Genomic DNA, 17496 nt, shown 5'->3' with positions numbered 1-17496 from the left:
CTGGCGATTTCATCCGTCAAAGTACACCTAGCAGCGATTTCGGTGTTCCACCTGGGTGAAAATGGGCGCTCGGTTTTCTCCAATCCCATGGTCAGCAGGTTCCTCAAGGGATTGGAACGTCTGTACCCACAAATTCGGCATCCGGCCCCTATGTGGGACCTCAACCTCGTCCTATCCAGACTCATGGGTGTCCCGTTCGAACCGATGGCCACTTGCTCGCTCCTGTAACTTTCCTGGAAAACAGCTTTCCTCGTCGCTATCACCTCGGCGAGACGCGTGTCGGAACTTCGAGCCCTCACGTCGGACCCACCGTATACGGTGTTTCATGAGGACAAGGTACAGCTGCGACCACATCCCGCCTTCCTTCCTAAGGTGGTGTCTGCCTTCCATGTTAACCAAGACATCTTCCTTCCGGTCTTCTACCCGAAGCCGCACGCTTCTCAGCGAGAACAACAGCTGCATTCCCTAGACGTTCGCAGGGCCCTCACCTTTTACATCGAACGAACGAAACCTTTTAGGAAGACGATCCAGCTGTTCGTAGCGGTGGCAGACCGGATGAAGGGCCTCCCGGTCTCCACCCAGCACATCTCGTCCTGGATCACATCATGCATCTGTGTGTGCTATGACTTGGCTGGTGTCCCAACTACGCACCTCACTGCCCACTCTACTCGGGCTCAAGCTTCCTCCTCCGCCTTTCTGGTTCATGTACCCATACAGGAGGTGTGTAGGGCCACCGCCTAGGTAAGGCTTGGGAGTCACCTAATTGGAATCGATATGAGCAAGCACTCGAAGAAGAAAAGACAATTACTCACCTTTGTAACTGTTGTTCTTCGAGATGTGTTGCTCATATCTATTCCAAACCCGCCCTCCTTCCCCACTGTCGGAGTAGCCGGCAAGAAGGAACTAAGGGGGCGCTGGGTCGGCAGGGGCATATATCCGGCGCCATAAGGGCGCCACTCCAGGGGGAGCCTCAGCCGACCTACCGAGTGTTGCTAGGGTAAAAATCTTCCGACGATCGTGCACACGGTACGCGCACACCTAATCGGAATGGATATGAGCAACAAGTCTCAAAGAACAACAGTTACAAAGGTGAGTAACCGTCTTTTCCTGGTAAAAGCCCTGCACTTATTACTATTGTTACAGTGGTATATAGGGAAAGAGTCGATCTTGTATGTGACAAAGATCCAAATTGTATAGGTCTGTATTGTTTAAAATCGGAAACTTAAATTGTACCTGTAAGTTAACTGTAAGCCAATTCCCATCACTGGGAACAGAAGTAATATTTTTATTTGTGTTACAGGAGCACCTATAGGCCCAAACCCCAAGATAAGGGCCCCATTGTTCTTGGGGCTCTACATGGACAGAGTCATAGACGGTCTGCCCTGAAAAGTTTACAATCTAAATAGATAAGACTTATTGTTGTAATGTATGGCTGATCCAAGTGCAGTCCCATGTAGTAATCCAATGCAGAGGTCCTAAAGATGTTGATCAGTTGGGCTATATCCACATCAGAGGAATGGTCAGACATATGCAGATTAAAAAGTATTTTTTACATTACTACTGCTATCTAGGAATCCAGAAACACTCCCAAATTTCAGACCATCTCAACAAAATGCATATATCTCACTGCAAAAGCAGGGACAGATGTTAGTTCACCATGCCTGTTAATAATATCTAATAAATAATTTCTGGGTTTACCTTGTGCCAGATTGCTCTCATCCAATCCCCTTGACTAATCCTTGGGAAAGCAGGGAGTCTGCACCATTCAGGCCTGAGCCTTGAATCATCTGTGAATTAATGCCAGTGCAATCCAGATCTCTTGACAATTTCCCCCAATGCACACCATTTAAATTGAACACATCGGGTGATCAAATAGAACCCTGTGAAATTGCCAGTAAGGCTGATGAGCAATTGCTCAGCAATATCTTTTCATAATTCTATTTAAGGTAACATTGCAACTACTGAATTATCCCAGTTAGATTCTTCAAGCAAATGAACAAAACATTGTGGCCAATAGTATCAGACTGAAGACAGCTCTAAAATAATCAGCGTGGACACCTAACCTCTCTCCAAGACTGGAAGAAAGTAATCAACGATTGAAGCAAGTGCAGTCTCAGTTCCATGCCCAGAGGAAAATCGTATTGACATGGATCAGAGAAATTGGAGAGTTCCAGATTGTTTCTCTACAGCCTTCTTAATAACCTGCCCATAAACAATAATTGTCAAGGTTGTCACTATCCACATGACTTCCTGAGCATGGCTAAACTGCTTGCCTAAGGAGAGCTAATCCCTTTTCCCAAAGAAAACATTAATGAACAGTCAACAGTAGGTCCAAAACCCCTTATCAGAGTTTATTAATAACAGGGGAAATGGTTCCATCTGCTAGAGATGTGGCTGAAACTCCTCCAGCACATTAGAAATCTTGCAAGCAAAACTGGCAAAAATTAGACACTATGTTAGGAATATAGGAATTATCAGGAATATAGAAATTGCTTCTGACAGTATATATTACCAGATGCTTCATATTAGACAATTATGGAATATGGGATAAATTTGATTTGTCCCCGCCTAACATGGATCAGCTACCATGGATGTAGCCAGTGTTGTTAGAATCCAATCAGTTATGTTCATATAGTCACAGTGACTAAGGAGCAAAAGTTCTTTGCAAATAGAAACTGTCTGGTTTAATCAGCCACCTAGAATTTTTTTGCAGTTCAAGACTTTCTAGATGCTACAGTGGAGGTGAAGAAAGTGCTTTTCTCTTGTGTCTCAGCCATGGCATAGGATTTCAAAAACTCTCTCTGCTGCAATCAGTCAGACTCAGAGTATGATATTCACCGCTGGCTCTTTGATTTCATCCTTACATGCTTGCTCTCTCTCTAAACCCTTCATCCCCCCAGGTGATCTGTGAAGATAGTATATACAGGTAGGGGAATTCAGCGGACAAAAGACAATCATATTTAGTCACTAGGCTGTTAATAGAGTGGCCCTCAGATATATGGTAAATCTCGCATAGAAAATTCAAACCTAACTGGGTCCACCAATCTGCTTAGGTGGATCTAGGAAAGAGGTACTCCAGTCCAGGAGCAAAGATAGCTTTGACTTGAAACTGAAGAAGGCAGCATGGCTCGTTGTTTAGAACATAGCACTGAGATTCAGGAGGCCCAATTTTTGCTCTAATTGTCCACTTACTAGGATATTTAGACTTAATTTGAGGAGCTGGGTGTCTGCTACTGTATTCTATGTAGAACACAAGAGGCACTGCTATAACCTTTGTTATGCATATCCTGTTTATAAGATAATCTCTTTTTGGGATGTCATAGAATTCTTTTGGGAAATGTTGGGTGGATGTAGATCCTTGTTTGATTGCTAAATTAAATGTTTGTCAATTTATGGCTAAAGATTCTCTTGATGCAGGCACTTTGACACTGTTACTTCTGTCATTTTCTAGTTCTAGCTTTGGGAAAGTGAGTGCACTCACTTATACAGGTGTGTTGCTTTGGCTTATGCTAAATTCCAGTTTTGTGTTTTTGTTGTTTTGCATTGTTGCTTTTAATTTACTTATATGAGACCAGTGGTTTTTTGTGTGTGTGTGAGGCAGGATGGTCCAGTGGGTAGGGTGCTAACCTAGCACATGGGAGGCTTTGGTCCTATTCCCTGCTTTACCACAGCTTCCTCTGTGACCTTGGGCATATCACTTAGGCTATTAACTCGAATTGATTTCATGGTGAATCTAGGCCTTAGTGTCTCTGGCCTGGCTTTTTAAATTTGCGGGGGGAGGGAAGTAGAGGGGGCTGTGTGCTCCAGCACCAGGCAGGAAGCTAGAGGGGGCTGTGTGCTCCAGCACCAGGCAGGAAGCTGATGGGGTGCAGAAAGCATGCCCAGCACTTAGACACACTGCAATGGTAATGTTTTCCTTGCACACCCTGAAGGTCTAGAAGATATTGTGCCTCTACAAACTCCCCTTGGGACGCAGTTGAGCCTCTATGATTTGGAATTCTAAAGGTTGTCTGTTTTATCCCAAACCTCAGGTTGCCAGATAACATACAGAAGAGATCAACTCTTCTTTTTTATGCATTTGTTAGTGTGGTACAGTACTTGGTATTTCTAGATTATTACATAAAGTTTATGATAAACTCTTAATGTTATTTTAATGTGACTAACACCATTCAGATGTAATAAAACTTGGATTCAAAATTCCTGTGTAACAGTACAGTAACTTCATAATATTAAATAGTAAATGTGCATTACAAGAGAAAATATAATAAATCAGTTTGGGGGCATAAAGATTATTTGAAGGCCCTGGTAAGTATGCATAGGTTCAAAGAAAAACATTGAAATTACTCTATGGTTGGATTCCAGCAGCAGAAATCGGCAACATGTGATTGTTGTTTTATTATAAGTCATGACACTGAAGGAGTTAACAGGAGAGTAGTCAATACTTAGTCCTTTTAAGAGCCATGTTTAGAAAGAGCTGCTGTTAAGGTAGTTTGATGAAGGGAGGCAAGTTTCCTAGAGCATTGTTTCTGAAAAGGAAATGTTTAAATGAGCCAGGAATAAAACATTGGTTTTGCTTGAAGACAGGCAGGGAAAATCCTTGTGTTCATTAGTATCACAAATCATTACTCTGTGCAGAGCTTTTGTCCAAAGAAAGGCAAGATAATAGCTCCTTTGACCGCTATATTTAAAAATAGTTTGGCTTCTATTAGTCATTGTTCCTTCCCAAAAATAAATGGTTTTATATTTTAACTCTTTGTGTTTCTTTGGACTAATGCCTAAGAAAAATAAAATGTAACAACTTTCTGAATAAGAACATCTAAGAAACTAAGGCATGATCTGGAAAATACAGCATTATGTTAAAGATACACAGTGCAACTATGAGAAATACAATCTTAAATAAAATAGCTGAGATATTGGTTTTTAATTTATTGATTTTGAATAGTCTACTTTACTTGTACCTTGAAAGTTAGATGAACATTAATCTGAGCATTTATGCTATTTTCACTTATTTAAACATCTATTCTGTTCACTTTTTAATGTTTGTTTTTAAATCATTTTCTGTTATACTTGATAAAATAAATTTTTCATTAAAATAACTTTTAGAAGTATATTAATTGTAAGTAATGATTATAGAACAGGGCTGTGCATAGATTAAAATAATAAGGAAAGATTTATCATATATTGCTTTAAATATTTACGTGACAAAATAAATCACTTCTCTTCTTTTTATAAGGTTGATTACTGTTTGCTTAGCCAGCTAGAGCACTATTGCTTTTACTCCATTTGATTCTAAAATTTCAGTAAACTTGAAAATATTTGAACTACAAAGTATATTATGAAAAATATTTTTACTTTATAAATGATTTAGTACTGCAAAGCACTTATTTACCTAACAGTGTTATCTTCATATAGTAATTGAAAATATGTTGCTTAATTCTGTACTGCTGTTTAAATGTGAATAGATACAAAAATGTAACATACCTGGTAAATGTGGCAGTCCTTCCAAAAGCAGTGATAATCCACCTAAGAGGTTTATTTCAATTTTTTTAATTTTAAGAAAGTATTAACAAACTTGTGTTGAGTGCTGTGAAATTGAGAGTGAGCATTACAAGGAAAAATTCAACTTGAAAAGTTCCTGATCTGCCTGTCACCCTGGATGATACTTGAGTAAACTGCTTCTACAGATTAGCCCATTTTAGTACTGAGGAAAGACATTAAGACTTGTTACTACTCATATGGTTTTCATCACTGCTTGTATCACAGCCAAAACTTCTAACTTAACTCTAGACGTCTAGTAGAAGACTTGGTAAAACCTGAAGTTTAATAATGGATGGCACCTGGCCATTGGAAGTACAGTGAAGTCCATTCAAATCCATTCTTGATATCAGAACAAACTTTTTAAAAATAATTTTTCAGTGCATCATTCCTTATAGAGTTTGGGCATTTACCAAAATGTGAACACACATCCATTCAAAGAATAAATAGTGATGATGATCAGCAAGTTACCAAATCTATTCAAAGACTAAAACTGTAAAATTAATACACTGCTTATTATTTTACGTAATTGTATATAGATAAGACATCTTACTTACAGTAAATACCTAGCAACAGGCCAAGTGTACACCAGACTTTCTGATTAAAAGCCTACATTATATTATTAAATACAAGTAGGGTGACCAGATGTCCCGTTTTTATAGGGATAGTCCCGTTTTGGGGGACTTTTTCTTATATAGGCACCTGTTATCCCCCCACCCCCTGTCCCGTTTTTTCACAGTTGCTATCTGGTCACCCTAAATACAAGTAACAAAGTGTATGCTTTGTTTAAAACAGTAATTTTTTTTAGCAAGTTTCAAGGATGATGGTCATTAATGGGAACATTGGAATAAATACCTATTGCTTATGTTAACATGACTCCAGTCTTTAGTTGCAATATGTAGTTGGGGGGAGGGATAGCTCAGTGGTTTGAGCATTGGTCTGCTAAACCCAGGGTTGTGAGTTCAGTCCTTGAGGGGGCCACTTAGGGATCTGGGGCAAAAATCAGTACTTGGTCCTGCTAGTGAAGGCAGGGGGCTAGACTCGATGACCTTTCGAGGTCCCTTCTAGTTCTAGGAGATAGGTATATCTCCAATTATTAATGTTATAATCATGATTGGAGCTATAAGTTTAAGCTAGGTCTGTGAAAAATAGAAACGCTTTACATTATTCATACTACGGCATCCATACTAATATAGTTAGAAGCAGGGTTATATGCTGCTTATCTTTATCAGATTGTCTATTTAAAGTGATATGACACTAATGTGAGTTGCCTATACTGCAGCTTGCATAGTCAACGTAATTAATGGCTTATGTGTCTAGGTTTAGGACAAATTCAGGATTTTCATTTATCCAGTTTTATAGATGTTACTTTGTCATTACTAATGTAAATAGCGCTTTTTTATGTTACAATTCAGATAATCTTGCAAGAGGAAAAAAAGATTAACAATTCTAGTTCCTTTCCATCCTGATAAAATGTTTGGATGGCAAGGAATTATAAGTTCATGTTGATGACATGTTGATAAGGTTACAGATTTGTTTCAGTAGCACTAGTTATTTTGTCTACTGTATTTTTAAGGGGGAAAAGAAGCAGATATGCTACACTAACATTTCCAATCTGAAGTTACTATACTAAAGAAAATAAGGCTTGTGTTGCTCATTGCATTGTTCTTTTTTGTATGTTCCAGATTGACTAGGGTAGATGAGTTATACACCTATTATGGATCGGTGTTTCCCAAATAGTGAAATTACTTTCATTAACAATCAATGTCCCACACCAAAAGTTCAAAGATACTGCTTTTAATATTTCAGATGTGTAGTTCTAGATTTCAAAATGCTATCAGCATTAGAACAACCTTCCTAAGGAAATATGTTGCCTGTGTATTGAATGACTTTTTTTGCATCCATTTACTTGAACAAATTTGGATAAAATTGCTGTAATGAAGTCTGTCTTGTCCCTTTAATAGTAAAAAGGAACATTGTGGAGGTAGTAGTTTGGATAGGAGGAATGTAATTGCATCTTTCCCCCCCTTTAATAATAGAGGGTTGGGTAGGGTGATTCTAGTTGAAATAGTTTCAAAATTAGAATTTAGAACTTAAATTCTAAAATAAAATATTTTATAATCACCTTTGCAGTCAGCTGACTGCCAAATTCTGAACCTCAGATTCTCTATATTTTATGCAATTTTTGATGACATCACAAAAATGTAGTTCAGGGAATCCCAATATGGCAAACTAGGCTTTGGGAACTTAATCATGTTCTTTCAAAAATTCACAAAATCTTTTACAATTTACTATAAAACTAACTAATATTGCAGAATTCTACAGCAAGGACACTGTCTCTACTTTACTTTGTGGTTTGTTTTACAAGACATGTAATAAGCCAGCACAGTAGGACAGCATAAATGTTTTGAATGCAAGCTTGAATAGCCAAATTTATGGGTTGCTATTAGCAACTTATTTTCTTGATAATGTTCAATGTACCTCTGAATGTTTAAGTTACAGCTGCAGTTCACATCAACAGATCTCTTAGCAACCTGCCTAAGAATATTATTTATACTGCAGAGAGCAGAATCACTCACTTCTTAGCAATGAATAGTAAAAGCAGTTGACTGTAATGGTTCAGTAGTTCAAAAGGACTTTGTAGATATATTTATTGATGCTGTTTACCTTGCACAAGAAGTTTCAGATACATAAATAAATTTTCTTGGCTCTTCATGAGCAACTAATCTCCCTGCTATGTACAAGTTTCAGTTTTTCTGACTAAACAAAATTACAGTAAAATGCCAGTTTTCTACTAGCTTGTTAACATCTGAATTCAATTACCTACTGTTTCCTTAATCTTTAACTTTATATATTGAAGGAAGCAGCCTCACATCCAGTGGGCATTTTTCCATTAGCTTACTCCTCTCATTTAGTACTGCAATTTAAAAACGTTGACTCAGCTGTTTTATATTCTGACAACTCAGAAGCTCTAAATAATGTTAATTGTAGAAAATAAATGTTGATTTCCTGAACCACAGTTGTCATTTAACAACTGTAGAGAAAATGTTACCTACCTTTTTAACTGCAAGATTTGAACTCTTGAAGTGAAAAGTGATCTTGTTGCACTTTGTTAATGTAGTAGTTAAAGTAAATTGTTTCCCAGCATCAAATTTCATTACATTGCTGAATATCCATTTTATGAACAAGGATTTATTTATTTTTTAAATATCCTGGTGTAAAACTAGAGATGTGAAAAAAATAGTACCTCTGATAGTCATTATGACTCTTTGACCTTAAGTTACATGGAAGAGACGGTTAGTGTAGAGGAATTGGCTCCTAGAAGTTTCCTAATCAAGGATGATTTTTTTTTAATACTGCCTCAAAATGTAGTCCATATTTTTAATCACAAATGAGATTATCAGACAGTCAGACGGTTGCTTGGCTTGTTCTTAAGCAATTAACTTAATTTATTAATTTCAGTTAATGACATAGCAGGCTATTCATATAAAATTGGTATATTCTTTAAAAGAAATGCTACTTTTATGAATAGACTAACTTCTGATTGGATGAAGCACAAACCAAGACCAGTATATAATGCAATCAAAAGACAGCTTTCTAGTGTTGAGAAATTACATAACTGCAGCTGTGGCATAGAAACTTTGTTGGACACATTTATTTGTTGTATAATAAAATCAGCGCTATAGAATGTGGCCATGATGAATATTTTTTCCTTTGAGAGTGACGATATTTGGTTACTGGATATGTATCATTAGAATTATGTTGTCATATGTCCTTAAAACCTTCCAGTATGTTTGAATTTTGTCTTTTTTGCAAAGCTTGTATACAAGTCTTAGTGGAAGGCAAAATAAGTTTTCATTAATGTCCACTGTTTATAAAGGTGGTTTACATGAAAATGATTAATGTAACTCTTGACTATACAGATTCTCTCTTGGAGACTAACCATGGCATTTTAATAACATGACATATTCCTTTTTTGCTGAGAAGCCAGTACATGTTGAATGCAGTCATATGTTTTGGTTTTAGTTAAGTTCTGGGCTTTCTCAAGTTTGACCACACTATTTGCACTACTTGAATATGGAAAGTTTATTCTTCCACTTCTGTGGTTCATCTTGATTCTTCACTCTCTCTCTCTGTGTAGATGTGCAAAGTCATTATGTTTGTTTAATTTTATGTATACAACAAACATAAATTTATTGCATCAACACTTTATGTATGTGTTAATGTACTCAAACCTTTTTTCTGAAAAGTTGTTTTAGCATCTGACTTATAAACTAAAATATCTGAAACCAAAAATAAACGTGGTCTCACTGTACAGCCTGAAGCCTTTCATCTCTACCTTTAATTATCAACATGTTGAAACTAAATAGTGTATGATTAGTATCTTAAAATATGCCTGTGTATTGTGTTTTTGAGCATGTACGTAAGAGCTGTAAACTCAAGTGTACAGTAACGTGCCCACATGATTTTCAGACATATAATTAACCAGAACAAAATGTTTTCTTCTTTAATTTTTAAGTGTTAATGAAAAGTGATAGTTTTGCAGAGTGTGGTCCACTGGTTAGAGAGGGACATAGGAGTCCAGAGACCTAGGTTCTATTTTTTCTGTTGACATCCTGTGTGGGTTTAGGCAATGTATCTTAGATTCCCCAAGTGTAAAATGTGGCTATTGGTCTTTTAAAAGTGCTTTGACAACCTTTAGTGAAAGGCACTATGTAAATGCATATTTGTATTATTACTTCTACAGAAGGTACAGGATGAGCAGTGGCAATGCAAATTGTCAACAGTCCCCAACTGTAACTTGGAGAGACCAAATACAGAGGTCTGTAAGTAGTTCAGTCTCCATGCCTAATCAGTTGCTGGTCTGTCTGCTGATACTGCTTACAAACTTTCTCATTATGAGAATTTTTTTTGTAATATGGATACTTGTCCACTATAAATGAACTGAGAACACAATCATGCTCACATAGATAATTTAATAGTTGTAAAGATCATGTCTACATGGGACAGCAATGCACACTAAAGGAATATGATTTCTAAAATGCACTAACATGTTGCGTACTAATTTGTCTGTGTAGACCCTGCTGGTGCACACTAATAGTTCCCTCATGCACTGTTTGAAACAGTGCTACATTAAAGTACCAAGTAGTGTACCTTACAAATCACATTCCATTAGTGTGCATAGCTGCACCCTGTCGACGAGCCCTGAGTAACTACATCTTTTGACCTGGCCTGAAGTCAAACCACCGACTTACTGCTGAAAGGCTCCACAACCTGTGTCAAGCTACTGAGTCTTCCAGTTACTAGATTCTAGGAAAAGTTTTCTGTTTTGAAACACAAAATCAAGCTAACGCTGCACTTCCTTGTTAACAAAATAAACTAATTTAAAAAGTAAAACTCTCACTTCCTAAATATATGTATGATGTTCTTGCCATATCTTTTTTTGCGTCCATGATATGACAGGGTAGTTGACAATGGATCTGTCTACATGAGTCTTTGCTACAAAGTCATCTTGCTTTCAGTTCTAAGGGCAATATTTAAAGCTATTTTTTATTTGCATTGGCTTGGAAGTTTTAAGAAAAAAATATGTCTATTCAAGCCCGTAGATACTTCCATGATTCATTGTACAACAGCAGTAAAATAGATCAAAGCCTTTGCTTAGAGTAATGTTAAAAACACTTGTTCATCAAGCTACAAGAGATGCTTAAATTCTCTGTTTGCAATCAACCAATTTTTCATTCTGGGGCGTGTGAAGGTGACGCTTGGGGTGGTACTATATGGTCTCTTAATGAGTGTTACGTTTTTTTCCTCTTAAAAATAAATTAGTATGTTAGAAGCTGGCATCTCTAAACTTAAAATAGTTATAGTTTCCATTCCATTTGTGTGAAATGTCATTAAAATTACTTTTAGAAACAGCAAAATGTCAGACTTATAACTTGGCATTGTTGTAAACATCATTTATTGCAACTTGCATGTTTGTCTCCAGGTTAATGAATTTTGTCAAACCTGTTACGTGTTTTTGAAGAAGCTGAATTTTTACATTTCTTTCAGAAGGTGAGCATGTAACATTTAGTAGGTTGCCTTGTAGGATCTCTTCTAAACCAAATTTGTTGAAAGATACATGTTCTTATTATGGAAAAGTTTACATATAACTTCAGGAAATATTAATAATACACAGGAAGGAATTACCTCACTAAATTCATTCTCTGAACTCTGTTTTACAAAGCATATGAATGTTCTCACTTAGATACGTGTTCTCAGAACAATAAAATAAATTATAAAATGCTTGGTCATGGAGAATAAATGAAGAGAGTTTGGGCAGTACACTATCAGCCTAAGTGACAGAGTTCCATAAGATTAGTGCTTCTGGTTTGACATCTGCTAGATGAATAAAAGAGCAATTCAAAACTCAACAACAAGTTCCCAAAAGACATAAAAGGTATTCCTAAATCTTTTATTGGCATACAGACAGACAAATTGGAGGATTGGGCCAAAAGAAATCTGATGAGATTCAACAAAGACAAGTGCAGAGTCCTGCATTTAGGACGGAAGAATCCCATGTACTGCTACAGGCTGGGGACCGACTGGCTAAGCGGCAGTTCTGCAGAAAAGGACCTGGGGATTACAGTGGCCAGGAAGCTGGATATGAGTCAACAGTGTGCCTTTGTTGCCAAGAAGGCTAGCGGAATATTGGGCTACATTAGTAGGAGCATTGCCAGCAATCAAGGGAAGTGATTATTCCCCTCTATTCGGCACTGGTGAGGATAGATCTGGAGTATTGCGTCCAGTTTTGGGCCCCCCACTACAGAAAGGATGTGGACAAATTGGAGACAGTCCAGTGGAGGGCAACGAAAATGATTAGGGGGCTGGGGCACATGACTTATGAGGAGAGGATGAGGGAACTGGGCTTATTTCAGAGTGGTAGCTGTGTTAGTCTGTATCAGCAAAAAGAACGAGGAGTACTTGTGGCACCTTAGAGACTAACAAATTTATTTGAGCATAAGCTTTCGTGGGCTAAAACCCACTTCATTGGATGCATGCAGTGGAAAATACAGTAGGAAGATATATATGCACAGAGAACATGAAAAAATGTCAACTGTTGTCAACTGTTGGAAATGGGCCATCCTGATTATCACTACAAAAGTTTTTTTTCTCCTGCTGATAATAGCCCATCTTAATTGATTAGTCTCGTTATAGTTGGTATGGCAACACCCATTTTTTCATGTTCTCCATACATAAGAGACTGGTAAACCTGTAAAAAATATTCACTTTCTCCATCCATTCCCGATACATTTTTCTTCAGCTTAAAAAATAATGGTTGAGTCCACTATAGCCTTAACAGATATGAATTGTTTAGTTCAGGTAATAGAGGCTCATCATTTTAGATCCAGAGGATTCTAGGTTCAATCCCTTACTACAAGTGACCCACCGTGGGATGTTGCATTACAGCTGTATTCCAGCATGTCTATAAGCTTGAAAAATGTCACAAGGGAATATAGAAAAACTTCTAGATTTAACGGCCTATATAAAAGGTAACACACAATGCCAAAATAGATTGTTAGAGATCTTTGTATATTTTTATAGACTTTTTAATGTCAGTATTTTAAGTTTTTGGTTTCCCTATTTTGGTCACTATAAAAGTTTGCTAGAGCAATTTTGAATGGATTTTCATACTTACAAAAATGCACAAAATAATATGTTACTTTCACCACTCAATTGGCATCATTCATGTAATCTGAAAGAAACATAAATTCAGGAGTACATATTAAATGTGTGTATGGTTTGGAAAATAAAATTCCTTGTTGCTTTATATAAACTATTTGATAGCTGATGGCACGTATTACTGAAGGAATAATTTCCATTTGTGTTGCTAACAGTGATATTAAACAGTTTTGATATTGGTCAGCAAGTATATGTACAATGAGTAATCTCTGAAGAGGTGAGCGAATTATACCACTTTTATAGTATGTGAACAAATTATTCTTGTTGCAATAAGACTGTTTCATGGTTTTCAGGATAATGAATGTGAAATGCATTATAAATACTGTGAGTAATAAACTGTCTCTTCATCCCACATAAAATAAAATAATAAAATATCCTTTGCTCAGAAAGTGAGAGAGCAGTGGATTAAACAGACCATTTTCTGGGACTGTAATTGTTCCCCTGATGGATAACATTTGCTAACACAGTAAATTTGAGAGATGCACTTTTTAAGCTATTGAGTAATAATGCAACTCAAGTACTCAAAGTAAATGCCTGCTAAATGATGTAACAACAGTATGCTTAGTTCTATGAAGAAGAAAATATGTGGTTGTTTTTTGCCTTGTTTGTCTTTTGCAACATTGATGTGGAATTCTTTTTATTGAGTAGGGCATTTATGAAGAGAATCATGTGTTCTGGTGCTCAAAGCTTATTTGGGTAATACAGTGTTTTGTGATTGCCAGGAGATAATGAGTGATGTGTCCCTAAATATACTATGTATTAAACCATTTTTATAGGATGGAAACTAACTTATGATTTTGAACAATTGGGTTAAATATTACTGATATAAATTATATTTTATTAAGATGGTGGTGTCTTACAAGAGATGCTGAAAATGCTTTAGATGTCTTTCCCCTCTCCCCCTCCCCCCCCAAAAAAAAGATGCCTCAGGGAGTTAAGCACCCAACTCCAACTAACTTTCAGTAGGTGGTCAGTTCCAAGCTGTTTTAGATGCATTTGAATATCGCATCTTTATTTTATTATAGTGTTAGATCTACCCCAGAGCTTACTGAAGAGAAAAGGAACAAGCAAGTGTGGAGGTTTTGTTAACTTTTTTAAAATCTGAAAGTATGTTAAAATGTAGCAATGACTGCAAGTCAAGTTATGATTGTAGATTGAATAATGTCTCCAAGTATGAGACATTATTACTAATTATGACTTCAACATATAAGATAAGATAAAAGGGCTAGTTGTTCTACTACTTGAACTGTACTGATTTGAAACCTTTATAGCTAAAGTGGTGCAACCCCCTAGTGTGGACACAGTTATACCAGTATAAAGGTTCTTTTCCCCTACCAGTGTAAGGGCACGTCTTCACTACCTGCCGGATCGGCGGGTATCGACTTATCGCGTCTAGTGAAGACGCGATAAAATCGAACCCTGATGGCTCTGCCGTCGACTCCGGAAATCCACCGCGGCAAGAGGCGGTAGCGGAGTCGATGGCGGCGCAGCAGCGGTCGACTTGCCGCCGTCCTCACAGCCAGGTAAGTCGACCTAAAATACGCCACTTCAGCTACGCTATTCACGTAGCTGAAGTTGCGTATCTTAGGTCGACCCCCCGCTGTAGTGTAGACCTAGCCTAAGTGTACTCGCTGGGTATAAACACAGTAGGGGTTGTACAAATTTAGCTATTTTGATTAGGACCAGGCCTAAACATCTGTCATTAGGTGGATTAAGTTGCCCGTTTCTCAAGCTTATAAATTGTCCAGTCTATACCCTGCTGATCATAGTGCTATGTATTCTGTCAGGTTTATGGTGATTTCACTGGCTGACACACATAGAACCTCTATAAGATTTCCCAAGTAACTACCTGTTTATTGGCATGTAATTTCTTTGTGCACTACAGAATTGCCTTCTTTTTGCAGTAATGCCTACCAAAATCAGTGGATATGAAAGAGAATGCCTTCCCCCTCCTGGTTCATTGTGGGACATATTTGATCAGATCAGCATGGGGTAGATGACACCTGGGGTCCTCAGAAGAGAGGGGCAGGCTCAGCTGCTCCAGAGCCGCCTTCTCTTACCTGTCCCCCAGATCACACATGGAGATCCCGCCTGACCGGGAAGTTGGAGCAGCAGAGGAGATTTCTCCATCTCTCTGTCACCCATTAACTAGGCTATGGCGGGGAAGGGAGAGTTGATTGTCTCCTTCACTATGTATGAAATCATCAGGGGTGGGCATGCAGCAGTCTTTCTGTGGTATTTGCTTCCCGGAAATCTAATGGAGGTTTAGTTTCATACACCATTGTTTCCAAGAGGCTGTGGGTCTGATTGATAACAATTGATAACGAAAGAGGAATTTTTCCCTTGGGGCAAGATTGCAAGGTGTATGGTGGATTTTTTCACCTTCCTTGTAGCATTCTGGAGGCCCGATTTTAGTTTTAATGAGGAGTGAGGACAAGAATTTAAAAGCTGTACATTTATAAGTGGTAATTTTCTTGCAGCTGGTGTCCAGTGTGCATGTGAGGCTTAGAGGGATCAGTTCCCAGAGGTAAACATGAGACATGGGAGATAACTAGTGAACAGATATATAAGCTACAGGTGTCTACCACATGAGCAGATGGAAATTGTCATAACTGTGAGGAAGTGTGATGACTATTGTATACCCATGATACATTTAGCCTAAGCTGCGCTATGTACAATATTGGTTGTATATTTAGGAATGTTTATAATAGTTTGGAAATTATTTTAAAAGTGAGTTCCCATATTTAAAAGAGCATAAAAATGGATGATTATGTGGGTCTGTGAAATAGTATTCTAGGGGGGGGAAAGGGTTTAGGATTGTAAATGGGCTTATGAACATATTAATGGGTTAGAATGTCTATACCTATAACTAGTAACCTTGATGGGAGTTGTGCATATCTACACACAAGATTTCATAATTGAGGATTTAATATGTGGGGGGTTGGGAAACTGACTTAAAAAGGTGTAAATATTGGTATTTCCGTACCCGTCCACCCTTTTTTTTAGATTAGCTACTGGAGTCCTTTTTCCACTTCATTTACCTGAAAGGAGAGTTGTAAGCCACAGTTTAAACAGTCTACTAGTTAAATTACAGAACTTGGGTGAAAGTGATTCTTTACTAGTGCCTTCTGAATTTAGGATCTAATAACACTGTATTTTTAATTCATTAAATCTGTATTTTACTCATTTCTTTATCATATTAATTTATAGGCATTTCTATGGTGCTCAACACTGTAGTGTCTAAATACCTATTTTAATTTATATTAATTTCTATCCTCAAATGCCTATTCTCGATTACATTTTGTGTAGTACTGCTTTTTTAGAATATGGACTATTTTGAAGAGAACATTTCTATATTTCTTAAAATTATAAAATCTTACAAATTGCTTAGATATATTTAATGTTAATCTACAAAGTGGTATTAATCTGCAAGTATTTTTATTCCAATAGCATAATGAGTACACATACAGAAAATTGTAGGCTTTGTATGTAACAACACTAGAATAAATTTATACCTCATTGTGGGAACTTTTCTTCACACATACTGAAGAACCTGAAAGCAATTCATAGGGAAAATATATAAGAGCTGATTTGTGTTTTCCAAGACGAGTCTTCTCAGAGAACTAATATCTGACCACAACTGTAGAAATATTGGCTATTCAACTGCACTGTAGAGCAAAACAAAAACGTCATTGTTAAAATAGAAAAAGGAGAGATAACACATTAGTCCAAGAAAAATCTGTTCTATCTTTATTTCTTTTAAAGCACTTTCTTCAAGAGCTTAGGGTTGTCTGTCCCATCAACTTTCACTTTCTAGCCTCCATGTCCCCTTTTGTTAAAAATTTTCACTGCATTTAAAGGGACACTGTCAATTTGATTTTTATTTTTACATTGACAATATAATAAAAAGATTCTGAAAGTGCACCTTTAAATTAGTCTTTCTTTTATTTATCTGCTTCCTTTTTTAAAGTAACTTGATAGAGGTTTGCTTTTAACTGCTCCCATGCTGGTGTTTTTGTTGGTGTTTTGCACCAATCCAGGAACAAACATAGGCCAAACACACTAATAACAGACATGCTTAGTGTGACGGGGCCTCTACTCACTGGATCTCCTTCTGGCCGTTCTGGGGAATAGTTCACCAGGTTGACACCTTTACCTGCAGTTGCACACCGTTCCTCCGCCTCTGTCTGCTGCCCCTCTCTCGCTCCAGAAGCTGCTGCTATCTCTTCGTAACCTAGC

The 17496-nt window shown here is 37.4% G+C and overlaps 2 protein-coding genes across 4 annotated transcripts in view; one reads left to right on the top strand and one right to left on the bottom strand.

Moving 5' to 3' along the window:
* The window catches only part of ASPN (asporin), a 39680-nt gene extending 30987 nt beyond the window's left edge, over nucleotides 1–8693 (bottom strand). Inside the window, exon 1 of the mRNA XM_065408727.1 lies at nucleotides 8592–8693. The gene's annotated coding sequence lies outside the window, so the exon portion shown is untranslated. The remainder of the gene's footprint in view (nucleotides 1–8591) is intronic.
* CENPP (centromere protein P) overlaps nucleotides 1–17496 on the top strand; it is a 362315-nt gene that overhangs the window by 203802 nt on the left and 141017 nt on the right. The gene's annotated exons all lie outside the window — the stretch shown is intronic.

Source organism: Emys orbicularis, chromosome 7, assembly GCF_028017835.1.
Source record: "Emys orbicularis isolate rEmyOrb1 chromosome 7, rEmyOrb1.hap1, whole genome shotgun sequence".
Taxonomy (NCBI): Eukaryota; Metazoa; Chordata; order Testudines; family Emydidae; genus Emys; species Emys orbicularis.
The sequence above is the reverse complement of the archived record's forward strand: the minus strand, read 5'-3'. Positions and strand labels throughout refer to the sequence as shown.